Source organism: Melozone crissalis, unplaced genomic scaffold (genome assembly GCF_028551555.1).
Source record: "Melozone crissalis strain CALT ecotype California unplaced genomic scaffold, PUWL_Pcris_2 ptg000023l_1, whole genome shotgun sequence".
Lineage (NCBI taxonomy): Eukaryota > Metazoa > Chordata > Aves > Passeriformes > Passerellidae > Melozone > Melozone crissalis.
The window spans coordinates 20,297,606-20,318,814 of record NW_026535801.1 but is presented as its reverse complement, the minus strand read 5'-3'; the positions used below and the strand labels follow the sequence as shown (position 1 = coordinate 20,318,814).

Sequence of the window (21,209 nt, the reverse complement as noted above, 5' to 3'; positions counted from 1 at the left end):
GACCCAGAGCAAGCCAATCAGAGCTGCTTCTTTGCCCATGGGTAGATGAATTCTCTGCAATTTCTACATAAATTAAGAGGTTTCCACTAAAATGTCATCTTTATAATTAAACTGTGCCAGATGAAGACATCAATGTTGTGAGCAGCCTCCTGGTGACCACCAGCCAGGGATTACATTCCCATCTGCTGCCTCAGGGCTTCTTACCACCTCTCACAAGTTCATTACTATCAAATGAGCCAAACTAGCTCCAGTAATTTATAACAGTGGGTTAAAATAATTGGCAATGGAGTAATAATGGTTTTGAGAATCCCTCCTATCCACAGAGATGTGAGAGTAGTGACCTCTGGCAAAGGGGCAGCAACAACAGGATTTACAGAGCAGCAGCTAAATCTTAAACAAATTACCCTCAACTAATAAAAGATACAAGTATTTTATGTGTAAACACGCATAGGACACCCATGCAAAAGGAAATACATGCATGACTAAAAACCCCCAACAAACCAGCCCATAAAATGGATGCTTTTGCATGAGACACACACACACCCTTCTGCACCTCTGAGCTTCTGCAGCTGTAGTAGGGAAGCATGTGCAAACACATGTCTGCAGATGCACCTGCTCTGCCCCACTGAAGGTTTTGGGCCAAATGGCCAAGGTATTATTTACACTGGAAGACACTTGAGAGCACTGTGAACCTCATGCAGCTTAAGCATCTTCCCCCAGTAAGCGTGCAGAGACATGACACGCCAGACCCCGAGCTCCAGAGGCACTGAGGGGAAGTTGAAGAGTTCAGGAAGTGGCCATGCTTGCTCTCAGCACACTGCCTCTTTGTCCTCACCCAGCTGCTCCCCCAGGAGCTTTCAGACAGCCCGGATCCCTGACAAGAGATGGGCTATTTCTCTCCATTTTAAGAAGGGGCTACGTTTACAAAGTCACTTTTAATGTGTCAACCTCTCTGTGAGGATCTAGTCACACAAAATGGACTGTGCCAGAGCTGTGCTTGGAGCTGTGGTAGGGCAAATATACTTTTATATCCCCCCAGACACTTGGGATTGTTCAAGAGGGGAGGAATTTGCTCACCCAGCAGGTAACTCACAGCAGCCTTGCAGCCACTTTTAATCCATGCCCAAAGCAAACAGCCTCCCAGGGAGCTGCTCCAGCCAAGCTCAGAGTGCTGCATGCCCTTCAGTGGGGCCATGGAGAGGCACTGCAGGGACAGCAAAGGCAGCTGTGCGACACCGGGGACCCACCGTGTCCGCAGAGCTCTGGCACAGCGGGGTTCGCTGAGTCACCGCTGACACCAGAGCATCTGTCAGCTCTGACTGTGGACCACTAGAACAAGAAGGGAAACAGCTGAAGCCTGATAAATTTCATCCCTTGTAAACAAACCATTTATGCCTCCATCCTTGTCACAGATGAGGAATGTTGGCTGCCACCTTTCAGAGGAGCAAAGCTCCAACAGGGAATTTTGGCAGTCATTATGTGTGGGCCAACCACTTGCAACTAGTGTTATGTTTCACCTTACAAATACATACATATATATATACACACATACACAAGACAAAACTATCTCTTTAGCTTCTGAGTGAAAAGCACACATGAAGCTCTCCTTTATGTACACCTGGGTACTTCCTGGAGACACATATTAGTAAACCTGCAGATGGCACAAGTTGTTTTTAAAGCCATAAATTGACTTCCCCTCACTTGGCATGAGATCAAACAGTGTTTGATTTACGAATAAAGGACCACCCCAGCAGCAATAACAAGTTGCACAGTGGCCTGACAGATAAGCCACAGAAAGATGCTAAGAGAAACTGATGTAAAGCTTTTTACACAAATGACTTGCTTGTCCTGTGCTATGGAGATAAGAAGGCAATCGTGGGCTCTGAAGTTTTTGATTTAGATTAGAAACTTGCACTACCCACACATCTGAGTATACTGGATGTGGGGATACAGACTAACAGAGCATGCTGAAACCCAGCATTCAACACCAACACATACTTTCTGCCTTATAAAAGCAGGCCCTATTTATTCACTATACAGAAAATCACCCCATTCACCAACATGGCTGACTATACACACAGACAGAACAGTGGATATGGTGAGCACTGTTTTCTATCTGGAACCTGTCACCAGCAAATCTGAGCAATTAACATCTCAGTGCTCGGGCAAAACAATCTGCACTGCCCCAGCTTTGAGCAGGCACAACACAGGCGAGCACAAGAGCAAACCATCGTGTGGAACCATGAACGTGCAACCACAAATAAACCAACCAAGCCACCAAATCGCCAGAGCCAAGCACTAATGCAGAGGTGTTCAAACTTCAAAGCAGGAGCACAGTCTGCAAGAGTTTGTTGAAAGAATTACAACCAGAAACTGGGACTTCTCAGTAGCATATAATCCCTGCTGTTTCCATTTCCTCTTTCTCATTATCGGCACAGACGGGGGCTGAAGATTAGCAAACAGTGGGTGTTTGGGGTGAATTAGAGCATGTGTGATGTAGAGCTAAGGATCCTGGTGGCATCTGTGTGACTTCAGAGAGACGTAAATATTTAATGCTGCCCACTACATTTCTTCAAAATGATGAAATGTTAACACATTCCTTGGGGGTGGGGAAAAGCATATCAGATAAAACAGGAAATTTATTTTGTCCCTCATCCAGAATGCCAACAACATCTGATGATCAAAAATGTTCTGGCAGATTGCCACTCTCTAGACATGTCTGTGTGGAAAATTAAGAGTTTTTACACTGTTCCAGTGCTGTCTGAAAACAGTGAACACCCCCTCCCAAACCCAACTCAAAGCCCTTTACACAGCCATGTGCATGGAATTACATTATCAGCTATCACCCCTGGGTTTAGCCACAGGCTATCCTTTCAGAGGACAGTCACATAAATAAAAGCCATGCCTAAGAAAACTTACTCTTGCCTAGAAATGCCTATGTATTTCTTGAGCAAAAACTGCTGAACTGACAAGCCTTGCTCTCAAAGTTACTTGTCCTCCCTGCTCCTTTGACACAGACATTAACAGACTCCTGAAGAAATGCTCTGCAGTCCATATGTATTATTTATACATGTACATATATATGTAATTAGGTATATTTATAAAATGAGAACTATTTGTGTGGAAGCCCCTTCTTATCATTGTAGATTATTTCTAATAGCCTTACAATGTTCTCAGGAACCAAAAAGGAAGTTTTAATAAGAGTGCTGGTTGTGGCTTCCAATAATTATTTACACATACAACCTGATTTCTTAGTTTGTAGCTTTTTTATACAATAAGCTTGGTACACAAGCTCTATCAAAAAATATGGACTTACTCAGCAGGTCAACCAAGAGAGAAACAATCTGTGCTACCTTTCCAAAGGATATTTTCAACACTTTATCCAGTAAAATCTGTCTAGCTGTTTTTCTGGAGCAGTGTTTGCTATATTTTCCAATGGCACACCTAGGCTTCAAGTACCTTTTCTCAGTACATAAGCATTGCTATGATGGCAAAGTTAAAATATATTTATTATTGAGCAACCTGTCTTCAGCTATTCACATGAGTCAAAGTTTTCAAATGCTCAGCTGAATTTTTGATGGCATATTTTTATATACTTAGTTATTTCAGTAGAAAACCTCAACTGGTTTTAAGATCACATTTGAATCTGAGTAATATTTTATATTCAAACTCCCCACGAGCATCAGTATACATATATATATAGGGATACATATATGTACATGCAAATAAAGCTAGACAAATCTACACCTTGGAAATAATGATCTACCAGAACACCACACATTTTAAAGCCACACAAACAATATTCATTGATAAGAGCAATTTTTCATCTTTTCACAAACCATACAATTTCAAGCTGTTAGTGACGCTTAGTTTATTTCCCCTTTACATTCTGAATCTTCTAGCCAAAGCTCACACGCTCTTAATTTTTTTTTTTTTTAAGAGAAAGCAAGTCCCAATCTTTGGGAACTTTAGTCTATTTCTTGCATTCTTCCCATGGGTGGTATATTTCACATCAGGAATAACTGGATGCCAAATATAGCCACAGATGGGAGTCTATGCATAGTTGCCGGGTAATTATAAAATAAAATCAGCTTCTCTGCTGTGTAACAGATGAGATTTTATTCTTTGCTCAGCTACAAGTACCACCAATCCCATACTGATTTGAACTATATCCAAGTAAGGTGAGCAAGATCAGGTCATGCACAAGATCAGAGAATGTCTTTGTGTTTCATTGATATTTATTGACAATTATATTCTGCCAAAAAAAAAAATAGGAGAAAGGGAGGATCAGTATATCAATATGTATATACACTGCATATCACATTATTATTTAATTATCAGTGTAATTACTATGAATTAGGAGAGTCTGCCACTGTGATTTCCGAGAGCAGTAGCTAAAAAAGTGACAGAGAATTACAGAGTCCATGAAAAGCATCCAGATAACAGCCTTGGAGACTAGCACTCTCTGTTTCCTTAGACAGTGAAAAGAACTCAGCCCTGTTGTGAAATGCCACATCTCACCTACACATGAGGGGCAGCCACATGGGACACGACCAAGCGAGCCTGCTGACACCACTGTGCCCACCCATGGCCCTGGTCCCAAAGGATCACTCGTTAGCCAAGCAGGGAATAGCCTCAATCCTTGCTGACAATCTGACTGCTTCATGATGGCTTTCAGCATGGAACTCCTGCACTACTTTGAGCAGGAAATTTTGTCTTGCAGACCTGGGGTTACCAACTCACTGCATGTAGACTATGCTTAATCTGACAGAAAGCAATGTTTAGTCACAGCTCACCTGGCTTAGAGAGTAAACTGCTGGTTTAAAAATAAAACACTTTATATTGCCATTCATTAAAATCTGGTTTCGTCAACTGCTGAAACTGAGTCAGTTATCAGGAGACTGCACTTACAAGACAAACCTCTACCTCAAAAGTGTATGGGAATATCCTGTTCCCACAGCCAGACAAATACAAGGAGCTGGACCTCTGACACAAATTCCCATAACACACTTGGGAACTGGCAGTCAGGATAGCCCAAATGGGAGGGCTGAGCTAAGCAGAGGCAGTAGTATGATATTCTGGCTCAAAACAGCTTGGCACCTGGTCTCCCTCATTAGCAGAGGTTAAATACACAACTATAGCTGAACATGCAATCATCTGTCTGCATCCCCCTCTACGTTTGTTTTGTTTCTTCTTCCCTCTCCCACTAGCAAAAGGTCAAGTATATAGTAGAGAACTGCAAAATTAAATTCACAGCTTAGTTTATGGCTTATAGCTCCAAGGGCATTACCTATGCTTTACAGAAACCCTAGACTGTGTAATTTGAAGCATGGCTGTCTGAAAGTGCTGCTAAAAAACCAGAAATGCCTTACAGTCCAATTTCTAGACCATTCATCAAAGCTGGCTGGCTTTCCTGAGAGGCTGTACCACAACAGTGACCTAAGAGAACAAGACAGAGAAAAGCAGCAAAGACCTCCTAAAACCCCTCCTGCTTGGCCTGAAAACATGGGTCCCTTTGGGTAGGAAAGATTAGTCACGGGCACTTTGGTAGAGCCCAATGGTTCCAGTTGGTCTGTGGGCCAAGTCCCGGCAGAGTTCCTGATGGAGGATGAATTGCCAGCTCCTACTCCTGGCTCTCTCCCAGCAATGCCTCAAAGCATCCCCAAGCACTGTGGGAGTCTAAAGGTGTTTCTTCACCTGTTCCCTGTCACTACACGCTGCCAGCAGGAGCTCGGCTGCACAAGCTGTGATGGAGGCTGTATTTACCTACTTGATGTTTCTAGTTCAGATTTAAGTGAACTTTGTGACATATTTAACTTTGGGCTTTTTGCTGGTAAATGGGACAAGGACTATTCTCTCAGCCTCAAATGTCAAAGCCAGCACTTTGCATCACTTTGGGAAATTTGGATTTTGAAGAGCCTTGGCTGTCCCAAAGGCTATTTCCATAATTATACCCTCAAGAACTATTTAAAAGTTCTTTTACGCTTGTCCTTTACCAGGCATTATTCCCTAGTGGCAGGGTCTGAAATCCTGATTCAATGTATGTTAGAGGAAATTATGGTGATACCAGGGATCACATGCTCCATTGAGAAATTAAGAAACCACGACCTGCACAAGCCAGACTTAATACAGGAACCTAAACTGCAATTTTTGACAACGTCACTTGACAGAACCCAGGTTTATGCACCAAACAAGCCTGCAGATAATCTGAGTTTTTTCCTCCCCACCACAATTACATAACAGTGAGCCTGTAAAACTTTAAAGCAAAGATGCCAAGGGCACTGGGGCTTTAGAGCAGAAGGAACAGTCATCCTCCCTTCAGAGTGGTGATTTCCAAAATTAACCAGCAGTGTCTACCAGACAAGAAGAGAAAGCTTCTACCAGAAGCTCAACAGAAAACAACTCCAATGAAAGTCCTGAAAAATGATGTCCTGACCTTTTCTGGAGCAATCCTGTTCCACTGGTGTCATCCCAGCATTGATCTTCCACAGCAACCTCACACCAAGGGCAGCACTGTGTCGCAAGCACTGTGTCGCAAGCACGTGCCACAACACATGGCACAGGTGAGATGGCCACAATGCACAGATACCACCATACAATAGCAGAAGGCTTCAACCCATACAGAGTAACTCCACTCCAGAAGGCTGCACGTGTCTGCCCTTCTTATTCTTTAGCCCAACCTTTTATACCCTCCTCATGGCTCATGCACTGCACCTGTGTGCCCCTCATGGCTCATGCACTGCACCTGTGTGCCCCTCACGGCTCATGCACTGCACCTGTGTGCCCTCTGCTCCCTGTGGTGATTGGTCAGTGCCCTGGACACTCCCTGGCTCGTTACCTCCAATATTACACACCTGTCCTGCACAGGTGAGTAATATTGTATCCATTGGGCATGAGGTACAGCAGCAGCCCCACTCCTAATTACCACAAACTGTGCACCTATAGGACTGGGTCCAAATTACACTCATCAACTCCTCTGCTAGTTCAGAGTGGACTTTTTGTGTATCTTTGTTCTCACTTCTTAGGGCATAAAACCTTGCCTCATTAAGAAATGGCAGTGGGACATTTCTTTATTTCTATCTAAAGGGGAAAAAGTGAAAATACATTTTTGGGTGGTTTCGGTTTTTTTTTACTTTCCCTTCTTGCAAGTTTTCCCATTATATTCTCATTTGCTTCTGCCTATATCTCACAATGGATGGCCTGGAGCAAAGGCCTTGGAAGATGTAAATGCTCTGGTATTAGATATCATGTGGTGTAATTTCTATGGTTTCTTCAGTGCCTCCCGAGTCTGGCCAATTAGTGAGTGGATGGTGAACAAACATTTCTTGAGAAGTACAAAAGCTTTCAAATAAAAAAGAGCAGTCATAAACCATTCTTACTATAAACTCCATTATTCCTCCTAAGAGGAAACTTTCTTGGGGAACTTCAAGTAACACAAAACAGAAGACAACAATGACAATTCTTTCCCTTGGAAGCACAAAATCCCTCAGTGTTCTCATTTAAGTACTGCACATGATGACATCCAACTGGGTTTTACCCTGCAATTCACTCGCATTATCAGGGATGTTCTGCTAAACAACTGGCACATTTTAGATGAATAAAGAGGGAACTTGTCCAGTCATCTCAAGCTGTTCGTCAGTTATGGAACACTTCATTTTCTAGTTCCCTATAGCAGCTCAAATTAATTTGTCGTCCTCTTGACACCAGACAGCATGCACACTTTTTTTTAAGGATGCACAAATGAAAAAAAAGGGGAAAGCCATAATAAAACTTGGAGACACTGAACCTGCAGAGAGCTGCTTGGAAAAGGATAACCACTAAATGAAAAAATAAATATTGCTCTAGTTCCACCTAAGGGTACAAGTAAAATAAGTGTAAGTATGCTGCAACTCCTCAGAGTAAGATGTTTCACTTTGAAAAGCCTTATCTGGTTTAGTTTTAATTTCAAATGAGATAAGAACATGAGTTGTTCATTTATACCCAAGGGACACTGGCCAATTCAATTAAGAATAATCTATTTCAAGTAAACTGTGCCATGAAGCAATTATTTTTTCCCTCCCTAAGTCAGCTATTAAGATCAAATGAGGAACTTTTATTTGAAAATACTGTAGGAAGCTCCAAGTTATAATTATTTGTGGTTTGTTTCTGCCGAGTATTAAAGCAAAGGTTTGGGGTTGCCTGCTACCATTTGAGAGTTTTGTATTCCAAGATGCCATCAGGACTATTGAATGGAAAAGCTGAACTTTTAAGGAATATCTTTTTCTGTTTCAAAGCAGTAATGGTCTGGAATAGTTTAAAATGTAACCTGCAGACCTAAACAATGATATACTGGTAGGTGTTGCTCATGTGCCTCATTTGAATGGCATTCTCTCAAACTGAAATAATCACACAGGGATACCACTACATTGCTATCCTTTGATTTTTCATTTCATCATACTCAAATAGAAAATGTATTCTACAGGGCCCTGCTCAAATGCATTCCCTGTCTCAGGGGTCTTAAAATTAAAGACAAGGCAATAAAGAGCCCACTACACTGAGTCATGCAAGCTCACTTAGTGAGCAAGTGGCTTCTTTACTTACAACATACACAACACAGCAGCCTTTTTGGTTTACATTTAATACTTCCTTTGAAAACTGTCTTCAGTAACTTTAAATTTGAAAGTAGCAGTAAAAATTCTCTACTTTGCATTCCTGTGCCAGAAACAGTTTTGGGAATATGTCAGGCAAGGTAGGTCAGTCAGTGCTGGGTAATGAGGACATGAGGAGAGCAATGACTGATGTGATGGTCATGGGAGGACTGATCAGTTGGAGTAAACCAAAGACAGGACAGTAGAGCTCAGTACTACATGGCTGATGCTGTCCATGTTTGCCAAACTGCAAATCAAATTGAACCAAAAGACCATCAAACAATAGTACCCTTTAATTACCAGCTGAGGAATTCTTTCCTCAGGTAGGAGGTGAGGGGGGGGAATAAGCAATCCTCTCTTCTATTCCCCACCATATATTTTTTGTCCTCCACATCTATCTAGCTGGTGCTAGCCACAAACAGCTACCATCCTGTTCAGACTACTCAAAAAGGAAGGCTCCTGATCCATGCCACACTTGCAACTCTGGAGTGCTGCCTCATCTGAAGCTGCAATCTGCCTCCAAGCACCTACAGCCCTCCTCAGGGACCAAGGCAGTTGCAGGGCAGGTAAAGGTCCCACCACTTTCAGAGCCTGCTGGTGAGGTGAGCAAATGAAGCACTGCCTGTTGTTCCCAGCAGAAACAGCACAGACACCACTTACCTGGGGAAGCATCCTCACTTAACTGTTCACATCACTGCTTTAAAAATGGCAGGGGGAAAAGGGGTGGGGAGAAAAGGAAAAAAGAGAAAAAAACCAGAAGGGTTGGGGAAAAAATGGGAGCTCAGCCAAACTCCTCTTCAAGTCTTGAAAGAGGGAACAGGGCTTAGCTCTGAGCCACCAGGTACATGGACTGGTCTAGAGGGACACTATTTGCTGAAACTTATTTTATCTCCTTAATTTCCAAGAACAAGTATTGTAAGGATATTTTAGTAACACTGTACTCACCCTTTCAGAGTCTTTCTTGCCTGTGGAGATCTTTAAATCAGCAAAAGAAAAGATGAAAAAAACAAAGCTGAAAACAAAGCCAGAGTCTAGATCAGAAAATTCATTACGCATTCTATGACTTAAAAGTCAGAACCTCAGGAGATTAAGCTCTCTGTAACCTCAGGTTCAGTGGGAAGAAACACACCCTGCTAAGCAAATCCTACAGTGTGCTGAGCCAGTATCAAAAACCTGGGGGCAGAGGCTGGACCTGCCCGCCTCAGGCTGCTGCTGCTGCCAACCCACTCACATGTGCACTGCAGGTATCTCCCCTGCCAGGACATTCCAGACCCTCAGCTCCACACATGCAAAGATGCCTTTTCTAACGCTTAAAAGAGACTGTTGTATTCAGCCATATCACCAAGCACGGCTAATCTGGGATACATGTGTGAGCACTCACACTTGTGCTCCCACAGCAGCCAGGCATAGCACCCAGACCCATCTTCCAAGCAAAGCTGCCCAGACAAATCAGGTCTGTATAGCTGGCAGGCTCAGCTGTTCCAGGGCATTACTCTGACATAGCTCTCTTCACAGAACACCAAGGCACATGTCTAACTGGACAGCAGGTCGTGGCAACAATAAAATAATGCATTATCCTATCTGATTTCCATGACTTAAAGGATTTCCCAACTTGCCATGCCTGCTGATGCCCTCTTAACATTTTGGGATTTGTGTCAACTGAGCTACAAAATTGATCTGTTGTTGTGGAGAATAAGCAATGGATAGATCTGCAGAATGGTGCAAGGCTCCACTGACTTTTAGTTATGCTTATGCAACTCCACAGTTCCACAGCTGCTAATACTTAGCAGATGACCTGCGTAAGTGCTACACAAAAAAAAAAAAAAATCCTACTTCATCACTTAAAAAACAAGCTACCAAAACAAGAGTAATGATTTTTTTCATCTGACATGATTTTCTTTTTTCTCCTCTGAACAGAATTGAAAAAAATGCAGCATAACAAATTCAGCATAACTTATAACTGAAGATCTGAATGGTGCCTTGTTCGTAGCATTTGGATTTGAAACACAGATGCAGTTAACTCACAGCTTAACTCCTTCCATGATACTCTCTAAAGTGCTGATCTGTGTTCTTCTTAGCTTCCGGGTTTTTAGAAGTTTTCAAGTGATTTTTCTTTTTTAAACAAGGAGAGATTCAAACTTGGATTCAGTGCACAGCTTTGTCTGCTGTTTTCTGCTCTTAAAAAATATTATATTAATTGTTGTGCAACTAACTGGGAATAACATCACTTTCCAAAAATTTCCTTTGCAGCTCTTGTCTTTATTTCACCAAATTATTTTCCAGATCACATTTTCTAGGTAACTGAAAAAGTCAGTGCACTACATTTTTCTTTACTACTAAAACTCCCTATGAACACGACTGATAAGGGGAAAAAAAAAGAAAGATATCTCTCAGCAGGTAAGTGTAGTCTCTGTTGCCAAATGATCTGAAAATAGTTGAGTAGGGAAAGGAGGTAGTTTTATGTGTGAAGACAAAATCTTTTAGCTACCAAGGCACTAGTCTGCCAGCCAGGAGATTTATGATCCTCTCCCAGCACTATTACTGACCTGCTGTTAAGAGACTTTGGGCAAAATTACCTTCTTACACTATGCTTCTCTACATACTTCAATTTTTGAAGTCTTTATTCAGAATTCTCAAGGCCATTTTCAGATATTTTAAGACTACATTTATTCCCACTGGTTTTGGGGACAGACAAAGGCAGCCATGCTTCCCCCGTAATGCACAACCATGGCAAACAGCCAGCTGGAAGGAACTGCTGCATCTCATCTAGCTCAGAGCAGGGATAACCTGCCTTCAAGCAGATTGCTCAGGCCTTACCCAGTTTTTAGATCATCTCCAACAACAGACTCCACAATCCCTCTGGACAACCAGCTTCAGTGGTTAGCCCCCCTCACCACCAAGGACCTCAGTGGAACTTTTTCTTTGAAGCAGGACTCTGTGCCAAGGAATGCGATTTCTGTTTAGGGCTCACTTCTGGCCCTGTTAAGTCAGGGTCCAGAAGAATACAGAAGCCTGCTCCACACTGCCTGCTCTTCATGGCAAGGGGATTTCAGCACTCAAAATATTACAGAGAGGGAAGAAGAGGGAATCACCCCTTTTCCTGAACTTATCATAAGAGAAACATGCAGAAGCTATTTTGGGCTCACTGAAGCTGCTAAGAGCATTTCTTTTAACATCTGTACAACTTCCCGTTCAAGAATATCCTGTAGTTTCTTCAGTAGGAGTTACGTGCTCAAGCTTAGCACAAAGAGAAAGAGGGCTCTCATGAAAGCATGGACAGGCACACAAGAGGGCCCTTCTCGTGGGCTTCAGCCCTGAAGGAAATGGTGGGAGCTCCATACATACACACACTGAGCACATCAAAGATGAGGGGCACACATGAACACATTAAAACTCAGAAACCTCTGCTCCCACAACATTAGTAGTTTAAGAAATTACAAAACTATACATTTTAACTCCAAAGCATACTTATGTGTAATTGGATCCAAATGAAGAACACTAATGAAGTTATGGTTGAGCTCAGTGTTACAAAACAGACTCTCAAACTACTCCTTGTGCTTCCCATTTATCTCCTTCCAGGAATTTAGAAAAACTTTCTATTCTGAGCTCCTTTGATGTCTCTGATTGAGACGAAACTGCTCCCCCGCCACTTGTGTCTCCAGCCTCAGAGACACTCGGAGTGATCTGTGTGAACTGTGCTGGACGAGGCCCAAGGACAGCTGCACTTGCAGACTCGTGTGCCTGCAAGGATGAAGAGCAACTCCAGCACCCTTCAGGGCCTTGATGTTCAGGGTTATTGCCACTGAAAAAAATAACCTTTTTACTATTCAGATTTCACTCTCAGCTCAGCAGCAGTGACACAGTCCCCAAGAGGATCACAACAGAGTACTAACATAGTAAACAGTTTGTTACTTCTCCTTCCTGCTCTTCAGATACCCAGAGAAATGCAGGCATGTACCTGGTGAATACTGCACTATCATACTGGTCACCACAAGCACACAAATTACCTTTAACAAAGCAGCCTACTAAAGCATGATAATAGACATCTTTATTAAATTTACTCTTTAACAACGCCTTTTCTGGGCTATTTGCCAACTAACAGTTCAGCAGTTATTATTCTATAACAGGTTTTCACATACCTCTTTGAAGTAAGGAGCTAAACAAGTAGGTCTTAACTGCACACAGGACAGACAGCTGCCTTCCAGAGTGGTGGCTACCTATAGTACCCACTTCTTCAGTACTACTAAAATCTATTCCACCACCCCAGAATTTAATTATCTCCCCATATACTGGGTCTCCACACCCCTACTCAACGACAGCTAGCACCAGAGATTCTGAACCAAAACAGTAAACAGTCCTTTTTATAACAGATCCCACAGAGCAAATGTTAGAGTGCACCAGATGAAGAAAATGAGGTGTTGGAGTCAATAAGAGAAATCAGTAGAAAGAACACAGAAGTATTTAATTAGATTTGAATTTTGATAACACTTCATTATTGTGAAGAAACCATAATTAAGATATGTTTACCTTGGCAAAAGCATAAACTTTAAAGAAACCCACCCTTCTGCTGCATCATTATTTCATATGGTTTCTATACATAAGTCCATTAACCAGATGAATACTCAAGGCAGTTAAAAGCTCAGAACATTTCTCAAAGCTGCTGCATAAAGACATTTTACTAAATTGTACATGTAGTCCATCAACAACACGTGTGCTCCAAAGGAAGCCTATGCCTTCCTGTCATGTCACAAATGTCAGAAAACACCAACATGCACTCTTTTCTCCCCACAAAGCAGAAGGGTGTTTATATAAGCAGGGCAGAAAACTAAATAGCTGTTAGAACTTTATGCAGTGTAGGCAATGGAGACAAATACTGCAGCATGCTCCCTTCCCAAAGGGATTAGCATTGCTCGTGCTTCTCAGCGGCCTTTTCAGAGTCTGCATGTCATCAGATGTAAAGATCATACTGTTATCACAGGTGGGAAATGGCTCTTTCCACAGCCAATACCTTTTCTTAGATGCACACTTTCAGTTCTGTCTGTACTACACAGGTAAAAGTAGTGAAACCCTGCTGGGGTAGGTAACTGGGTTTTCCATTAAGAAAAAAAAAAAAAGGTTTAGTGGTCTTGTAGCCATGCAGCCCCAAAAGACTGTACCTTACTACCTGATCTCATTCAGAGAGTAAACTAATCCTGGAGAAAGCTGGAAGTGCAATTTCAGAAGAAATAGCAAGGCAGCAGCAGTAATTAGGACATAGCTAGAGAGTTTCAACTGCTTTAATTCCCAAGTGTTGGGGCGAGGGATGTCAAAGTAGGATGCAGGAGAGAGTCAGCACAGGGCTGAGAGGGAACTTCTCTACAGACAAGGGAGCAGCAGCTCTCGTCTTACTCAGACTTCTGAGCTACTCAGCACAACCCCAGAGATAACTGGGAAAGGCTGAAGCAGCTGCAGCACAGGCAGAGGAACAGGTGAGCAGCAACAAGACAGAAGAGAAGGGTGGGAGGGACAGGAGCAGAGGCAGGAATGCCTAAGCTGCCAAGGATAACACGCAGAGCAACCACAGCCTCCAGGCACAGCCCCTGTCCCAAAATGCCTGCACTCCAGTCAAGGCCAGCCACAGCACTGGCGTGCCTCTGGCTTCACATTCCTCAGAAACTTGCCTTAACCAACTATGGGAATAATCATTTCATGTACAACCCAGAGAACTACACGTTACAGGCAGAAGCTAAGGGCAACGTCCTGCTCAGCTTGAGGTCAGAGGATGCTGAAGAGCCTCAAAGAGTGAGGCAGAAAGACACACATAATACTTGAGGAATGAAAAGCAGCACTTTCTGGAGGAACAATAACAGGGACTCAAGAAATACAGATCTCATAATCTCAGGCTATTTGCTCTCGCTCTAGCTAAACAGATCTTCAAATAACAATTGCGCATACATAAAGAGCTTTTCTTCCCCATTTGTAGCTTTCCTCTCCTCCCCTCGCCCCTCCCCACCCTCCCATACTCTCTTCCTGAATCTCTCTCTGCGTAGGGCCTCCCCCCTCACATGCTCCGGCTGGACAGAAGGCAGAAGTGCTCTGGGACAGCTGTATTTCCTCCTCATCTGCTCCTTCCCCTCACAGCAGAGGGGAAAGTACATGCCAGCTCAGCTGGCCTCGTGCTTCACAGCACTTGAAAAAGTGCACTGCCATGCTTCCCACCTTCACTGAAGGCAAGGCTCCCAAGCTCTGAGAGGACCTTTTCTTTTTTATGTGGCCTCCTGGGTCTCTGCACCATCCTCCCAAACTGGGCTTGGAAGAACTTGTGGACAGAAGAAACAGAGGGGGAGGTTGACAGAGTTAAAAAGGGTGTGAATGAGAAGCAAAACACACTGCCCATCTCCTGGAGGTCAAAATTGAGAGCAGCTGCTTATTACAACCCTGTCTTTGAGAACACACTTCAGGAGTAAAGGAGTAATTCAGAAGTACCTCGTGGTGGGTTCCTGGGTGGGAACACACACACCTTGGTGCCAGCGACAAGGGCTGTTATCACGTTTGTTTTAGAGAGGCTGCTCAAACAGGCTACGTGGTAGCTGAGGAACACCTACTCTCTGAGAAGGCACATAGCCCTGCGCTCCAGAAGGTGTTCATTAGAAGATGAAACACAGCCATTAAAGCAGCAGAGGCAAACAAAGTGCAAGGCAAGCTCAAACTTGAAGACTGGTCACTTGAGGTTCCCTGAGTTGATTCCTCTCAAAAAGCCCCCACCCAAGAGCCAGCTCAGAGGGCAGAGACCCGCTCTGTTGACTCCACCATACAGCCTAACTCACGGGGCACCTCAACATCCGCTGCAGATGAGAGCACTTGAGGGAGGCTGCGACGCGAACACCTGCGTGTGTGACTAAACAAGGATGCCCACACGTGCAGGCAGCGGTGTGTGCCACGGCTCCAGCGTGAGCGGCAGCCCAGCGAGGCTCTCCCCACCCTGACACGGCAGCCAGGATTTCACAGCCGTGGCTGTAGAGCAGCAGAGATGGGCAGGGATGCCAGCAGAGATGGACAGGGATGCCAGCAGCCCCGTCCCCGGCAGCCCGGGCACAGGCACGGTCCGAGGGGCCGGGGGCTGCGCCCCGAGGCAGCGCCAGCCGCCACCGCGGGCAACGCGCCCAACCGGGGGGAAGCGGGAATGGAGGGGAAGCAGGGAGGGATCCCAGCCTGCCAGCACGGCTTCAGGAGGCAGGAGGAACGCGTCCAGCCCGAAACAGAGCAGTCTGGAAGAAAAGAGAGAAAGAGCAGACAGGCACGAGGCGAGACTCGGCTCCCGACCCTTGTACCCTCAGGGCGCTCGTCCCGCGGGGCCGGGGGTGCCGAGTCGCCCCAGCGCGGCGGCCGCTGGAGCCCTGCCCGCCCCGAGACCCCCGCCCCGGCCGCCGGGAGCCCCGCGCGGCTCCCGCAGCCCCCTTACCGCGCTCCGTGCGGGCGAGGCGGCGGGAGGGCACGGCGGGTCCCGCCGGCGCTGCAGCCGCTGCGGCGGCCGGGACATGTTGGGCCGGGCGCTATTTATAGCGGCAGGAAGCGGCTCTACGGCGCGGCTCTGGGGCGCCGCTCCCCCGCCGCCCGCGCCGCCGTACATGCCCCGGGCCCGCAGAGCCGGGCCGGGCCCGGCCGCCCCCCGCGCTGTGCCCCTGGGCCCGGCCGGCGGAGCGGGCTCCCGGTGGGATGGCCTTTCCCAGGTGGCGCGGGTGCCGGTGATGGCCCTGTCCCGTCTTTGTGTGCCCCGTGCCCAGTGGGAGTTCACAGCAGTCAGAGTTACAGAGAGCCCCTTACAGGAGATGGGCTCGGGTCCCCAGATGCCAACGGCCTGGACTGCGACTTCGGTGGCTCTGCCGTGGACACATCCCGTTCAGAGCCTCCCCTGTTCCCCGGCCGTGCCCTCACGGCAGGCACAGCCCTGCTCTCCGTGCCGCCCGCACTGCCGGCCCTCGGCAGAGCCCCGTTTCCCCGGCCCTGCTCCCGGGGCTCCCCTTGCCCACGGAGTTCAGAACACGCTTTGTTCTCCCGCATTGCCTGGCCCTTCGCACAGCCCCGCTCCTCACGGCCCTGCTCCCGGGGCTCCCCTTGCCCACAGAGATCGCAACACGTTTTGTTCTCCCGACTCGCCTCGATGGCAGCCAGCGGGGAAGGGGTAGTGGCGCTAGGGGAATAGCGAGGCACCGGGCAGAGACACACGGTAGAGCAGAAACGTAATTAAACAGTGGGAAAGAGATGCTTGCTTTTTCCCTGTTAAGGTTTGCAGTATACTGAAATGTGGGAAGGTCAATTACCCATCTCTGCAGGATGCCCCAGAAGGTATTTGCGTTTCATACCTCAATTAACTCATGCAGAGATTGCTTTGCCAGGCAAGCAATAGATTCTGTTCCCTTTCCCCCCTCAGTTTGACCAAGTTTTCTAGAAACAAAATTTCTGTTCATGTTTTTATGTCCAACACTGAGGTTTTGGATGGAAAAATGCCCAAGTGTATGTAACGGAGTAGCTTGTGCAGATAGGAGCAAGGTTTGAAGTGCAAGAACTGTGTCCTGAGTGTTTATTTGAGCCAACATTGATCTCACATGCTTTTATCTCTGTAGGATTTCACATTTTGGAGGTGTTCAGATGGTTTCTGTTTACTCCATGCATAGACATGGTCCAGTCCAGCAGCTATATAACACTGTTACCTAAAATAAAAATGTTAGGGACAGGTGTCCTGGAGAACTGAAATATGCTCCTGATTCACTTGTAGCAACATGTCCCAGCAAGGTCAAAGACTGAGTAACCTGTGTGCTAAGTTAACCTGCTGCAACTTTCATGTTTTCCTCAGGAGATGAGCTGTTGCCTGAAGGCACAGCATTATGGTGAGACACGCTGTCATAAGAGCAATGGCATTACTGTGCTGTCTTCAGTGGAAGGCTGGAAACCTTGCCAGGCTTTTATGTAGGTCATGTCTCGGTTTCTGTGTCATTGTATGCTTGGAGCACTACAAGAAAACACAAAAACTGGTACAATTTTTTATGTGTACCCTTTTCTGACCCATACAATGTAGATTAGCTTGCAAGCAAAAATTTCAGTTCTCACAAATAGTAAAACTGCAGGTACTCTGTGTTTACTGTCTTTGCAGTCCCAAAGCTCTCTTAAGAGGGTCACAGATCCACATGAGGTTCCTCAGCAGGGCAAACTGCATTTGGGTCATTGGTTAGCTGAAAAGTCACATAGAGGCAAACAGCTTCCTCTGATCTACATGCTGGGGAAATACCATGTAATGTGTTTAATCCAGGCTCCATATGGGATAAATAGATACACTGATACAGATCTGCTCGGCTTTTAGAAGCTGTGAAGATGCGCTGCAACGGGAGATCTGTGCTGGGATGACAGGAAATGGTGACAACCTTTGCTAGGAAAGAATTGTCCCTTTCTGGGGAATCCACTGAGTGATCCATCATTGCTGTGATGCAGTAGCCTACAAACTCCTTTGGACTTCTGCCTGCTGGTCAGGCTGGCCTGTTGTGTGGTAACAAGTAAAATTGTCCTGTCCTTGCTGTAGATAACCCACCTGCAGCTAGCAGGACTCAGCACGGCTCTCACAAGTGGGCATTGGTTAGCTGAAAATGCTTCTCTACAGGTTGGCTCTTTGCCATAGCTGTGTCAGTCTCTTAGACTTTATTGTGACTGAAGTGTGATCATTTTGCTTTTTCTGTATTTGGTATTTGAATTTCAGAAAGAGATAAGTGCTCTAGAGCTCTGTTAGAAGTCAGTGTCTGTGCAACCTTCAGGTGACAGAAGCTTGGGAGACTTTGTATCGAATTCACCATTTTTAAGAACAGAGAGAGGTAATTTATTGCCAGCAGCATGCCTAGGGGCCTGGAGGCTGTGCTGGAATTTATCTAGCTCTAGTAAACAAATGAAAATGTGAGGTCTTGTGACTGGAGCCAAGGACAGCAACCTTCTAGAAGTGTCCAAAGTCAAAAGCATTCCTGATGTGCTCAACTATCAGTGACTTTGAAGGTGATATCTTGCCTGTCCCCGTAACAGAAAACAAACCTTTCAGGGAGGTAAGGTACTCCCTGTCTCCAGCAGCAGCACAGTGTTTATGCATTGGTGTGGGTCCTGTGTTGCACATTCCCTCCTGCCCTGCTGTCCCTACCCGCTGTGGCTTGCCTCAGCTGTGGAAACAGGAACTGCTGAGTCAGCAGCCTGATGAAACTCACACTGCTTTCACACTTCTCTGGGGAGACTGCCACAGCAAGGAGGTTGGCAGCAACTTATATCCTGGAGAAAAAAAAAAAGCAGTACTTAAACTGTCTTACAATTGCCTGAAACAATAATCTGATTTTTAAAAAACTCTCAAACTGAAGGAGGCTGTGGGAGCCAAGCACTGGTGACAGATGAATGGTCACACCTGGCACACGAGCTCATAGTCAAGTGCTTGGAGTTCAGTAAGTGTCATTTTCCTGTTCTCTCTCTTGATCTGCTCAACTACATTTTACAGAGCCGAGATCCAACTGGCTGAAGAGACAGAATAAGGACATCAAGTTCAGCTCAGCTGTCTGGTGAGGATGGAGAGCAGCAGCCTGTTCTGATTACAGACTCATGCAGAGGTGAAACCACTCCCTTGGAGCTGGTGCAAGATAAGAGACTGTGAAAATTCAAATAACCCTCTCAGAAGAGTCAGGTCTCCCAAAAAGCACAAGTGCCAAAGAGGAAAGAGATTTGGCAGTGACTGCATCTCTGAGAGCAACATATCCATGGCACAGTACAGAGTAGCTAAGGTCAGCTAAATGGATGGGAAGGGGAAAGTTAACTGCCAAATGGTTTGAAAACTGGAAAGAGAACCAAACTGAAAAAGATGGAGCCATTCCAGGAACCTGTTCTACTAAGGACATAAATATGGTGTTATCAACAAGCTCAAAGTGAACTAAAGCAGCTTTAGTAGCAAGAAGATGGCAGTTAACTGCTCCAGGTGCTATCACTACAAAAGCAACACCTTCCCACTGAGATGCCCCATGTCTGCTTTCATTTAAGTGAGGTCTGCTTACTTCAGCACCATGATGCTTACTTGTCATTATTTTTTATACTTATTAGAGAAATTTAACAATGTGTGATGCCTGTTTCTTGCTTTGCTTATCATGGGATTTGTAAGTTGAAGCTCCAGGCTGAACTATGCCTGTTTAAGGCAATGAGGCAGCAGAGATGCATGCGTGGGTTGCAATTACTCAGGGTCATCTCCCTGGGGCTGCAGATCCAACCCGTGTAGGAGAGAGTTTGTGCTGAGGTTGCAAGGGGGGGCTACAGAGCTGTAAACGAGAAATCATTAGACTATACATACTTACATGTGTGCAGCAGATTTTCTGTGTCTGTGACAGAACATTTACAAGCTCCAAAGAGACTATTTCAGCAGGGGCTGACATTGAAAGGACAGTATCATTGAGAAGAGGTAGTCTGCAGGTAGGTAAGGTTATTCTGTCAGTGGATGGATACTGGTAACAGGGGATCTTAATGGTATGCAAGAAAAATGTATCATAAAGGTGATCAAGGAAGAGAAAACAGAGACTGGTACAGTCCAAGTATTCAAAGCAAAGCAAAAAAAAAAAAAAAAAAAGAAAAAAGAAAAAAAGAAAAAAAAGAAAAACATGTACTTATTTGATTCTTGGAGAACTGTTTGGAGAGTCAGAGTACAATGCCTGGAATCTTCAACTTAAGAAGGGAAGTTGTTAGCATTTATTTTTGCCTGCTGTCACATCTTTTGAGACACAACTAGTTCATCAAGAGTCAAAGTGACATAAAGGCAGAAGATTTGCTGTGCCTGTAAAACAGGTCAAACCATCATAAATGACAATTTTTGAATAAATAGTTTCAAACCTTTTTCTGAGGAAGTGGAAGGAAGGCACTGGTACCTAGCTGTGTATAAGGAGAGCTGGAGAAGCAGGCAGGCAGGCAGGCACACCCGTGCACACACTGACTCTGGCACACAGATTGGGGGAATTGGGAGGCCAAGACTCAGATCTGCCTTGGGAAAGCTGAACAAAGATACTGTAGGTGCTCATCATGAATCTTGTTACTTGGTGTTTATTTTTAATGCTAAGATTCAACTACCTGCTGCTCTAAGAGGATTGTTCTGTCAATTTCAGTGCCAATCAGAGGCTCTCAAATTAAGGTCCGGGCACCATTAGGCTGCAGCTTAGCTCGTCTGAGCAGGGAGCTGCTGGGAGCTGGGAGCTCCCACCGGAGCAAAACCCAGCTGCAGTGAACATTCCCTCTGGCAGCAGAGGTGGCGCCCAGCAATGCATCTTTGGCCCTCGCTTGCAGGGTTAATGATCATCCAGGGAGGCAAAGATTACCATCCTTTAAACCATAAGAGGGGAGCAGAGTGCTACAAGTGATCCATCACCCCAGACACACTGTTTGCTCAGGACTGCAGCTCACCAAAACATTGTCCAGCAAATACTACGCAATGCTGGGAGTGTTGCTCAAGTGCCTCATTTCCCTCTAGTGCTTCTAATGCCTGTCCTCTGCAGGCAGGACACGTTTTAACATAATACGAATAATTTTACTAAATTGTTTACAGCTGTTAGC

At 45.3% G+C, this 21,209-nt stretch overlaps 1 protein-coding gene across 1 annotated transcript in view; it reads right to left on the bottom strand.

Annotated features, from left to right (window-relative positions):
• The window catches only part of WIPF1 (WAS/WASL interacting protein family member 1), a 54,837-nt gene extending 38,693 nt beyond the window's left edge, over nucleotides 1-16,144 (bottom strand). The window contains exon 1 of the mRNA XM_054278294.1: nucleotides 16,069-16,144. The gene's annotated coding sequence lies outside the window, so the exon portion shown is untranslated. The remainder of the gene's footprint in view (nucleotides 1-16,068) is intronic.
• Nucleotides 16,145-21,209: the final 5,065 nt, after the last annotated feature.